We start from the raw sequence: 9,255 nt of genomic DNA on the forward strand, positions 1-9,255 counted from the left end.
GGTTTGCATTTATTTGCCTAGGACATTGGGCTATAGGAATTTGAATTTCCTGTTTTTCTGGAAGTGAAATTCCTAGAGTAATAAATTTTGGAGCTTATTACTGATTTGGAAAGTAAAAATGTGAATCCATGTATGCGGGGATTGCTGCAAGGAGAGATTTCACAAGGGTCAGCCTACTTGCCTGTGGTGGGACTTTAGGGCTTGTTTAGTTTTAAAGAAAAAAAATTGTGTTTTCTGTATTCATTCCACAAAAATTTGGTTTGGTTTGCAAATTTGTACTCAATTTTCATTTTTAGTATCCAAAAAAATTGGGTTTGAATACAGAAAATTAAAATAATTTTTGAGCATCTTCATTTTTAGTGAAAATGGATACATGGCATTTTCGTAAAAAAAACCAACTTTATGAGGCCCACCAAGAGTGACTTGTCTTCTCAATATAACTCTCTCTCTCTCTCTCTCTCTCTCTCTCTCTCCTGAGTGAGTGAAATCTGATCGGACCCATGGCCGATGGTCACTGCTAGTGGCCTATTTCTGAGGTTTCCGCTTGCTTTTGGGGTTTCGTTTGTGGGCTATGTTTTGCTGACTCTCTCTCTCTCTCTCTCTCTCTCCTTTTTCTTTTTGTGTTGAGATTTGATGAAATTTGTTTGTATTGATGGGTTTCCTGGTGGAGATCCGAGCTGGGTTTGGTTTTTTCCAGTGAGATTACGGCTTGCAAAGTGGAGATCTGGGCTATGTATTGGATTGTGACAGTGGTTCCAGTGGGTTTTGGTTTTGGTCTATTTTTGGAGTTGTGGCAATGGTTTCCAGCGGGTGACAATGACAAATGGTTTTGTTACAAAATAAAGGGATTTGAGAAAAACAAAAACTAGTCCAACAATGGTGCCAAACAGAAAATGAGTTGGAAAAAATGAGTATAGGATTTGAGAAGAGAAAATGAGTATAAAAAATGAAAAATGAAAATGAATACAAACCCATAAGTAACCAAACATGTCTTTAACTTTCCAAGCCTAGGCTCTTGTAGAGAAATTTCTAAAACCTCAGGGAATATTATTTCTTGTTTCTATTGTTAATTAGGAGAAATCAAGGGAATTTAGGGAGGGAGTGGATTGTTGTTGTAAAGGTTGACATGGCGTGGGAAATGGGTTGACATCTCTTGTTTATCTTTGAAACCATTTAGGTCTCCTTTATTTTCTGCTCTAGAGAGTAGTTAAGACAAGAAATTAATGCCTATAATGATTTAGGACCGCAACAAAGTACAAAACCTTCCATTCCATTTTGTCAAAAGTTTCCCCAATCAATTTTAATCCCATATAGCTACTTGTCCCTTTTTGTTCATTCGTGGAATTACACACACTAACCGCGTTTATACAAAATACACAACCGCGTGGATTGTTGGTTGATGACGTCCTAATATGATGAAAAATTTCGAGAACTTGATATTTCAGAGGCACCCTCATGGTGCAATTAGTAATTACAATTGAACTAGGGGGTGAATTTATCAAATTAGAATCTATAAATAGCGCCGGCTCTAACCATAACTTACACAAACTTTCTAAGCTAGATTTCTTATTCAAGCTCCTTCAACTCTCTCATTCTTGCTCTTCTGCACTTTCCTATAAAAACATTACTACCCTCTTCTTTCTCATCATTCTATTCAGTTTCTTCTTCTTCTTCTTCAGTAATCGAAGTTACTTTTTTTTTCTTTTTTTCTTTTTTTCTTTCTTGCTCTGCTTGTCCCCTGCTTCTTTGTAGATTACCAACCTCTTCTTTCTCATCATCCTTCCAACTCTCATTCTTTCTCTTCTGCACTTTCCTATAAAAACATTACCAACCTCTTCTTTCTTATCATTTTATTCAGCTTCTTCTTCCTCTTCAATAATCGAAGTTCTTGTTCTTTTGGCTTTCTTGCTCTGCTTGTCCCCTGCTTCTTTGTAGATTACCAACCTCTTCTTTCTCATTATCCCTCAACTCTCATTCTTTCTCTTCTACACTTTCTTATAAAAACATTACCAACCTCTTCTTTCTAATCATTTTATTCAGCATCTTCTTCCTCTTCAGTAATCAAAGTGCCTGTTCTTTTGGCTTTCTTGCTCTGCTTGTCCCCTGCTTCTTTGTAGATTACCAACCTCTTCTTTCTCATCATCCTTCAACTCTCATTCTTGCTCTTCTGCTTTCCTATAAAAACACTACCAACCTCTTCTTTCTTATCATTCTATTCAGCTTCTTCTTCCTCTTCAGTAATCAAAGATCCTGTTCTTTTGGCTTTCTTGCTCTGCTTGTCCCCTCTGCTTCTTTGTAGATAATTAACGTCTTCTTTCTCATCATCCTTCAACTCTCATTCTTGCTCTTCTGCTTTCCTATAAAAACATTACCAACCTCTTCTTTCTTATCACTCTATTCAGCTTCTTCTTCCTCTTCAGTAATCAAAGTGCCTGTTCTTTTGGCTTTCTTGCTCTGTTTGTCTCCTCTGCTTCTTTGTAGATAATTAACCTCTTCTTTCTCATCATCCTTCAACTCTCATTCTTGCTCTTCTGCACTCCTATAAAAACATTACCAACCTCTTCATTCTTATCACTCTATTCAGCTTCTTCTTCCTCTTCGGTAATCAAAGTCCCTGTTCTTTTGGCTTTCTTGCTCTGCTTGTCCCTTCTGCTTCTTTGTAGATTACCATCTACTTTTACTTCTATGGCTTCTGCTTGTTCCAAAACCACAAGCCTCCCCCCCAAGAGAGGTCAGATCAAAGCTCAGATTTTTAGGAGCTTCGTTAAAACTGTTGTCTTTGTGGCCTTAAAGGTAGTAGAAGCAGTGAGAAGAAGTATCACAATCATAAGGGGTGGAAGTTAAAGTGGAAGAAAACTCTACCTCTTCAATGACACTGCTACTACTTTGATGAAATTATGTTGTTTTTAGTTTCTGAATGAAGTCTTTGTGTTTATGTATTTAGATAGCCTTTTCTGTGGGGAAATGTTATATTACTACCAATTTACTACTGAAAAAACAAATTACAAATTAATGTGACAGTGATTTCACTTAGTTCGACATTAACAATATAATAAACAAGATGCCAACTCATCCAATGCACAGAATACTTAACAACAATTATACATATGTTTATCGCAACCACAAACGTTGACATTGATTAGTAAAAATCAAGTTTTATTTTGCTCTGAGCTTGTGTGTAAAGAATAGCCTTCAAGTTATAATCCCGTTATTTTCAACCCCAAAAACATCACCACTCCAATTTAAGTTTTGGTTCTCGATTTGAATTAGAAAAGCTAATTTATTCATATTCATCTAACATTGTTATCTAATAAGCATAATTCTTACTTTGTCTAGAGTGAGAAGAGCACCAAAGACTAGATATGTTTAGGCATTTTAATCACCTCAATGATTCAATAAATTACTACCCAAACAAATATGCTATTTACTACGCATTTTAGGTCCACTCCAATTTGAAGTATGCAAAAGCAACCAGACAATGTGATCAATGTTGCCCAGTTATTTCAGCATTCAGAATATGATCAGGTATACATGGTTTAGAAGTTGGTTCAGACAACGGAGAAATAGCATCACTTTGTTGTTTACTGAAGTCATGTTCGTTTTCACTCAGCCATCCAAAAAACCGGCTAAGAATATTAACATGTGAATTTAGGGGGCTTCACCCTTTACATCAATTATCAGCTGGCATGATTGGAACATTAATCATTCCTTTGACAAGTAATGGTGTGAATAACCCATATATATTTCTCTCTATTGGAGAGTAAGTTGTGTGCATGTGGCACCTGGTTAATTAAATCAGAATTAAGAGGATCCATTTCAAATCTTTCAAACATGTTGCCACTACTCTGACCCAACTCCTCCAGAAAAAGCTGAAAGTTACCAAAGGGGGTCACAAACCTTCTCACCCATGCCACTGGTGCCAAGTCAGGCTTTCCCACAATTTGACCAATCTGATTTAAACCACATATCCTAGATAGAATATATATATATATGAGTAAAATCCAGCAAACATATTATAAGTCCAGACTCATCAATAAACTGTAAATATCTCCAAAACTGTTATTATAATAGCCACCACAAACCAAAACCTCCAATTGGATAATACACAGAGATGGAAAAGCAAATAACTAAAGTATAATCTTCAGGATAAAAGAAAAAAAAAAAAATACCACCCAAATGAATTAAAGCATTCCACTTTCCCAGTCCATGGTTCAAGTTATAAATTCAATAATAAAAACCCATTAAGCACTTTAAGATGTTTCATCAGCAGGACGTAAAATCCTAAGCAACAAAATTCTAGACCCTGAAAAAAAAAACATGAAAGTACATAATTGTAACAAAGCCAATTTTTGTTCTCTTGAAGCCCAAATGTTACAGGGCACAGATTATAGTATTTCTATGGAATATAAGATTAGTAGGCACTCTGGTCCTAAATGATGAATGATGAGGGTCTAACAAGTCTGCAATTTTATTGATACAAGTAGTATTTATCTTTGTGTCCTTGTGTGCCAGAATTTGAGCGCACACAAAGAGTAAGAGTACAATTATACCAAGCATAAAATCGGAAATTAAATATTCCATTAATAATAGTAATGTAAAAGAGATCTTGGTTTGGGTTGATTGGACACATTGATACATACCTATATTACTTTTGCCTACAAGCAATGTAATTGGCCAATGCAACCAACGGCACCGTTTTCTTCGTATCAAACCCAGAAAGCTGATCCAGAGCCAGCTTGTTCAATTTCTCAGCAAACTCCCTCGACTTTTCAACACCCATTAGCCTCGGATACGTAACTTTCCCATCCACCAAGTCCTTCCCTGTCGGTTTTCCCAATTCCTGCGACGATTTTGTCACATCAAGAATGTCATCCACTACCTGAAAACCCCACCCAACATATCTCGCGAAACTCCTAATTTTTTCAACCTCTTCATCGGACCCACCTCCCAACATAGCTCCAAGAACCGCTGTTCCTTCCAGAATTGCCGCGGTCTTATGCAGATGAACGTACTCTAAATACTCCAACGTCACGTTAGACTCTCTCTGAGAACTTATATCAAACAGTTGGCCTGCAACAGCTCCTTGAGCTCCAATGCACCTCGCTCACTCCCCAATTCCACGGACTATTCTCGCTGGGGGCACGGTTGTTGGTGTGTACAAGGCAATGTGCTCGAAAGCTAAGGCTAAGAGGCCATCGCAGGCGAGAATGGCGACGGCTTCGCCGAATGCCTTGTGGGTGGCGGGCCTTCCACGGCGGAGATGAGCGTTGTCCATACAAGGGAGATCGTCTTGGATGAGAGCCACGTCGTGGATCATCTCGACGGCGCAAGCCGCGGGCATGGCCATGGATTCAGTGCCGCCGACGAGCTCGCAGGAAGCGATGCAGAAGAGTGGGCAGACTCGCTTGCCACCGGGAAGGAGGGAATAGCGCATGGCCCCGTGGAGCTCGCGGGGTTCTTTGTCTTTGAGTGAAATGGCGGCGTCCAGAGCTTCGTTGATTGATTTGATTTTCAGGATCATGTAGGTTTCGAGACTGAAGGCTGGTTTTGATTCTGATTCTGATTCTGATTCTTGTTGTTTTTGTTGCTTTCTTTTGAGAGTGTCGGCAGAGTCAAAGAGAGATGAGAAGGGTTGAGATTTGGGTTTAGATCTGGAACAAGTTTTGACCCAAGTATGAACAACATTCTTAAAGCTCATCTTTCTCATGCTTTGAACTTTGAAGCAATTCCTTGCACGAAGGCTTATTTCTTTCTGTGTTTTTTGATCTCTGTTTCTATGTTCCTGTATCTTCTTCTACTTCTTTTTCTTTTTGGTGTAATGACTCTAATGAGAGAGGCCCTGGACTCCATTGATGCGTAGTACCTACCTGGCTTGCTGAAAGTCAAGTTAAAAAATTATTATTGTCAATGATTGTGCAAACATATATATATATAAAATTTGATCCATGAGTCTATTACCTATCTGTCTTTGAGTTGTTCATTTTTAATTTTTAATTTTATAGGAGATTTTAATTGCTCTAATATACACAAATACTAAATAATTTTTGTTAAATTATAAATATACATAAAAAAGAAATATTCATTATAAATTTGAAATATATTTAGTTACTAATTAATTTAACAATTATTTATATAATAATATTTAATAAAGCTAACTAAATAAATCAAAGTAATCTCTATTTATAACATACGCATTCAAATTAATTAAATTTAAAAGTAATAATACATAATATATGAGCCAAAATAATAATTTATTATATTATATTCATCATCTAACTAAATGTTATCATAATATTCATCATCTTGTAAAATTATTTATTCATTAACATTTTCTTTATTTTATTCTTTTATTTTAATAATTATTTTTGGCATTCTAACTTTTTAGACTTATAATAATAATAATAATAATAATATTTTCAATTAATATCTTATTCATAGTATAGAAAAGAAAATTGCAAATATGAAAGTTAAATGTGTAATTCAAATTATGTAGAAGAAAGAAAGAAAAGTGGGGAAAAAATTATGGAAATATTATTTTATTAGGTTCAATTAAGTAGTCCGATAATTTTGGGTTAAAAATAAGTCTCTTAACTTGTTAGACTCAAATAAAATTTCAAATTTTAACAAAATAAAATTAATTTTAAACCTATTCATCTATATATCGTATGATTCTGTGATACAATTTGATTTATACAATACACACCTATGTATTGTACGATTCTTGAGCACTTTTGATACATATGATACGAAATTTTTTGTACAATATATCTATCACATAAAAATAATAATAAAGGTTGATTTGTGTTTTATTTTTTTGAAACTTATCTATGTTTTATTTGATATTTGAATTCTTAGTATCTTTTCAATAAATGAAATCAAACTATTAAAGTCTAATTTAGTGGATAAATTATTAGGTCTACTGGGAATATTGTTAAAGTGGTTCTCCTTGACTTCCCAACTAATAAAATGTTGTTATTTATGCAAATGTAACATCATTTGATAATTTTTTTTAATTTTTTATTCATTGTGCTAATTCAGAAGTCCACTCACACATTTATATAAGTGGCATCGTCTCATTAGTTGGAAAGATTACTTTAATAGTCTTACTAACAGACATAATAATTTCTCAACTCAATGAGAGTTACGAAAGTACAACCATAATTTAAATTCTCTTATCCCATTATCATAAATATAAAATTATATAAATAAATAATAAATCAATCAAATTGTTTACGACCGTAAATGAAGCATTTATAGCCTTACCACCCATTGACCCCATTTTTGGATCCTTCTGGCTAGAAGAAGGGAAAGGATGAACTTACCAAAATAAAAGACGATGGGGAAAGGATGAATTGCAAGATCGATACTTTTTTAACAGTAAGGGGCTTAGCTTGGTAATGGACCTACTATGTCTTGAGTAAGTGGCCTTGGATTTTTTTTTTTTTTTTTTTTTATAAATTTGGGGCCGAAAGTTTTTATGCCCCTATTTAGAAGACTACTTTTTTTTTTTTTTTTTGAGAATCTATTTAGAAGATTACTTAGAAATTAAAAAGTGTCACAATAACGAAAATATGTACTACACAAAATCTAACTTATGAACTTAAACTTTGTTGGGTTAAAATTGACTAGAATTAAAGTCAACAATTATCCATGTTGATTAATTTGTTAAATTATGCAGTGATTTAATTTAATTTATGATGGGCACAACCACATTGCCAAATCTAAGTGCAAAAGAAAGTAAATTTGAACATTGATAATATGTTCACAATGGGAAAAATTCTTACATAAGTTATTACCAACTTGAATAATTCACTATAAATTATCGAAGTTACAACGGCAAAAAATATAGACCCTAGTACACAAATTCCAAGTCAACCATATCATCATGAGTCACAACAAAAAAAATCCAAATAAATTGTGTCTCAATCAGTCGAGTTGTATCGAGAATTCGAGATAGGTATCAAGGTTTAATGAACGTCGACTTATCGAGTGGAGTCAAGCTTGGTATCAAGGCAACAATTCTTCCACTTTATTGAACAGATTCTTGAGCAATTTTTTTGTGTCATCAATGTGAATTTTCAAACCAATCTTCGATACCATAAACTAACAACTCAATTACATTAAAAATGTTTTTTTACCTATCAAATGGAGTCAAGCTTGGTATCGAGGTAGCAATTTTTCCACTTTATTGAGCAAGCTCTTAAGTAGTTTTCTTGTATCTTTAATGTGGATTTTCAAACCAATTGCCAATAATATAAACTAACAACTCAATAGCAATAAAAATGCATTTTTACTTGGATTTGTCAACACATAAAAAATTAGACCTTAATAGAGAAATAACATTGAAAGATGAGGGTTTATATCAAGGTAGTCGATACTGTACCGGTATGTATACTGGTATCCAAACATCAACATTTCGTACCGGTTTATATACCGGCCATACCAATTATGTACTGGCCATACCAATTAATTTCGGGCAATACCAACTGGTACTGAAGAAAAAAAAGTTTTTTTTTTTATTTTAGTTTTGTAATTTTTGAATTTTTGTAAGGATATAATGGTAACTTATTAGCATTATTTGTTTTCTTAGTATGCAATGAACAAATAAGATTTCTATTTTTTATATTGTGTTTTTTTTTTCTTTTAATTGATGCTAAAGTCTAAAACCATAAATAATATGTTCTGAATTGAGGTAATGTTTATGGTAAACTTATATATATATTATAATATATATATATATATATATATATATATATATATATATATATATAAAATAACAGTAAACTTGAAATAGTATACTAGTATTGACCGGTACCGAAATATATTATTCCTCTGGTCAAATCGGTACAATATTCAGTACGAGATTGGCTCCCTTGGTTTGTATATTTCAGTACATTTTTTTTCATACTTTTTTTAAAAAAATGAATAGAGAAAGATTTTTATCAACAACAAAAATTACAACTAAGAAGGCTAGCCTGCCTTGCTCCCTTTTAGAAAAAAAAAATCAAAACAGGGAGGACAGCTAGCTAGATCAAAAGAGCCTACAAAATTGTTCTTCAAAGACTTGGGCTAGTATATGGTTTCCCCCCTTCACGTGAATACAGGCTAGTATTGAGAATTTCGACAATATCAAGGCGGCTAGCATTTATAGAGCAATGCTGTAGAAGCTGAGCAAAAATTGCCAAATACCATCATTTTGCAAAATTTGTAGCAATTTAGCACTGTTTCGGAACTAATCAACAATCTATCACTTTT

At 33.9% G+C, this 9,255-nt stretch overlaps 1 pseudogene; it reads right to left on the bottom strand.

Annotated features, from left to right (window-relative positions):
- Positions 1-1,576: 1,576 nt before the first annotated feature.
- On the bottom strand, positions 1,577-5,890 carry LOC142605711 (geranylgeranyl pyrophosphate synthase, chloroplastic-like; annotated as a pseudogene).
- Positions 5,891-9,255: the final 3,365 nt, after the last annotated feature.

This window comes from Castanea sativa, chromosome 8 (genome assembly GCF_040712315.1).
Source record: "Castanea sativa cultivar Marrone di Chiusa Pesio chromosome 8, ASM4071231v1".
In the NCBI taxonomy this organism is placed as follows: Eukaryota; Viridiplantae; Streptophyta; class Magnoliopsida; order Fagales; family Fagaceae; genus Castanea; species Castanea sativa.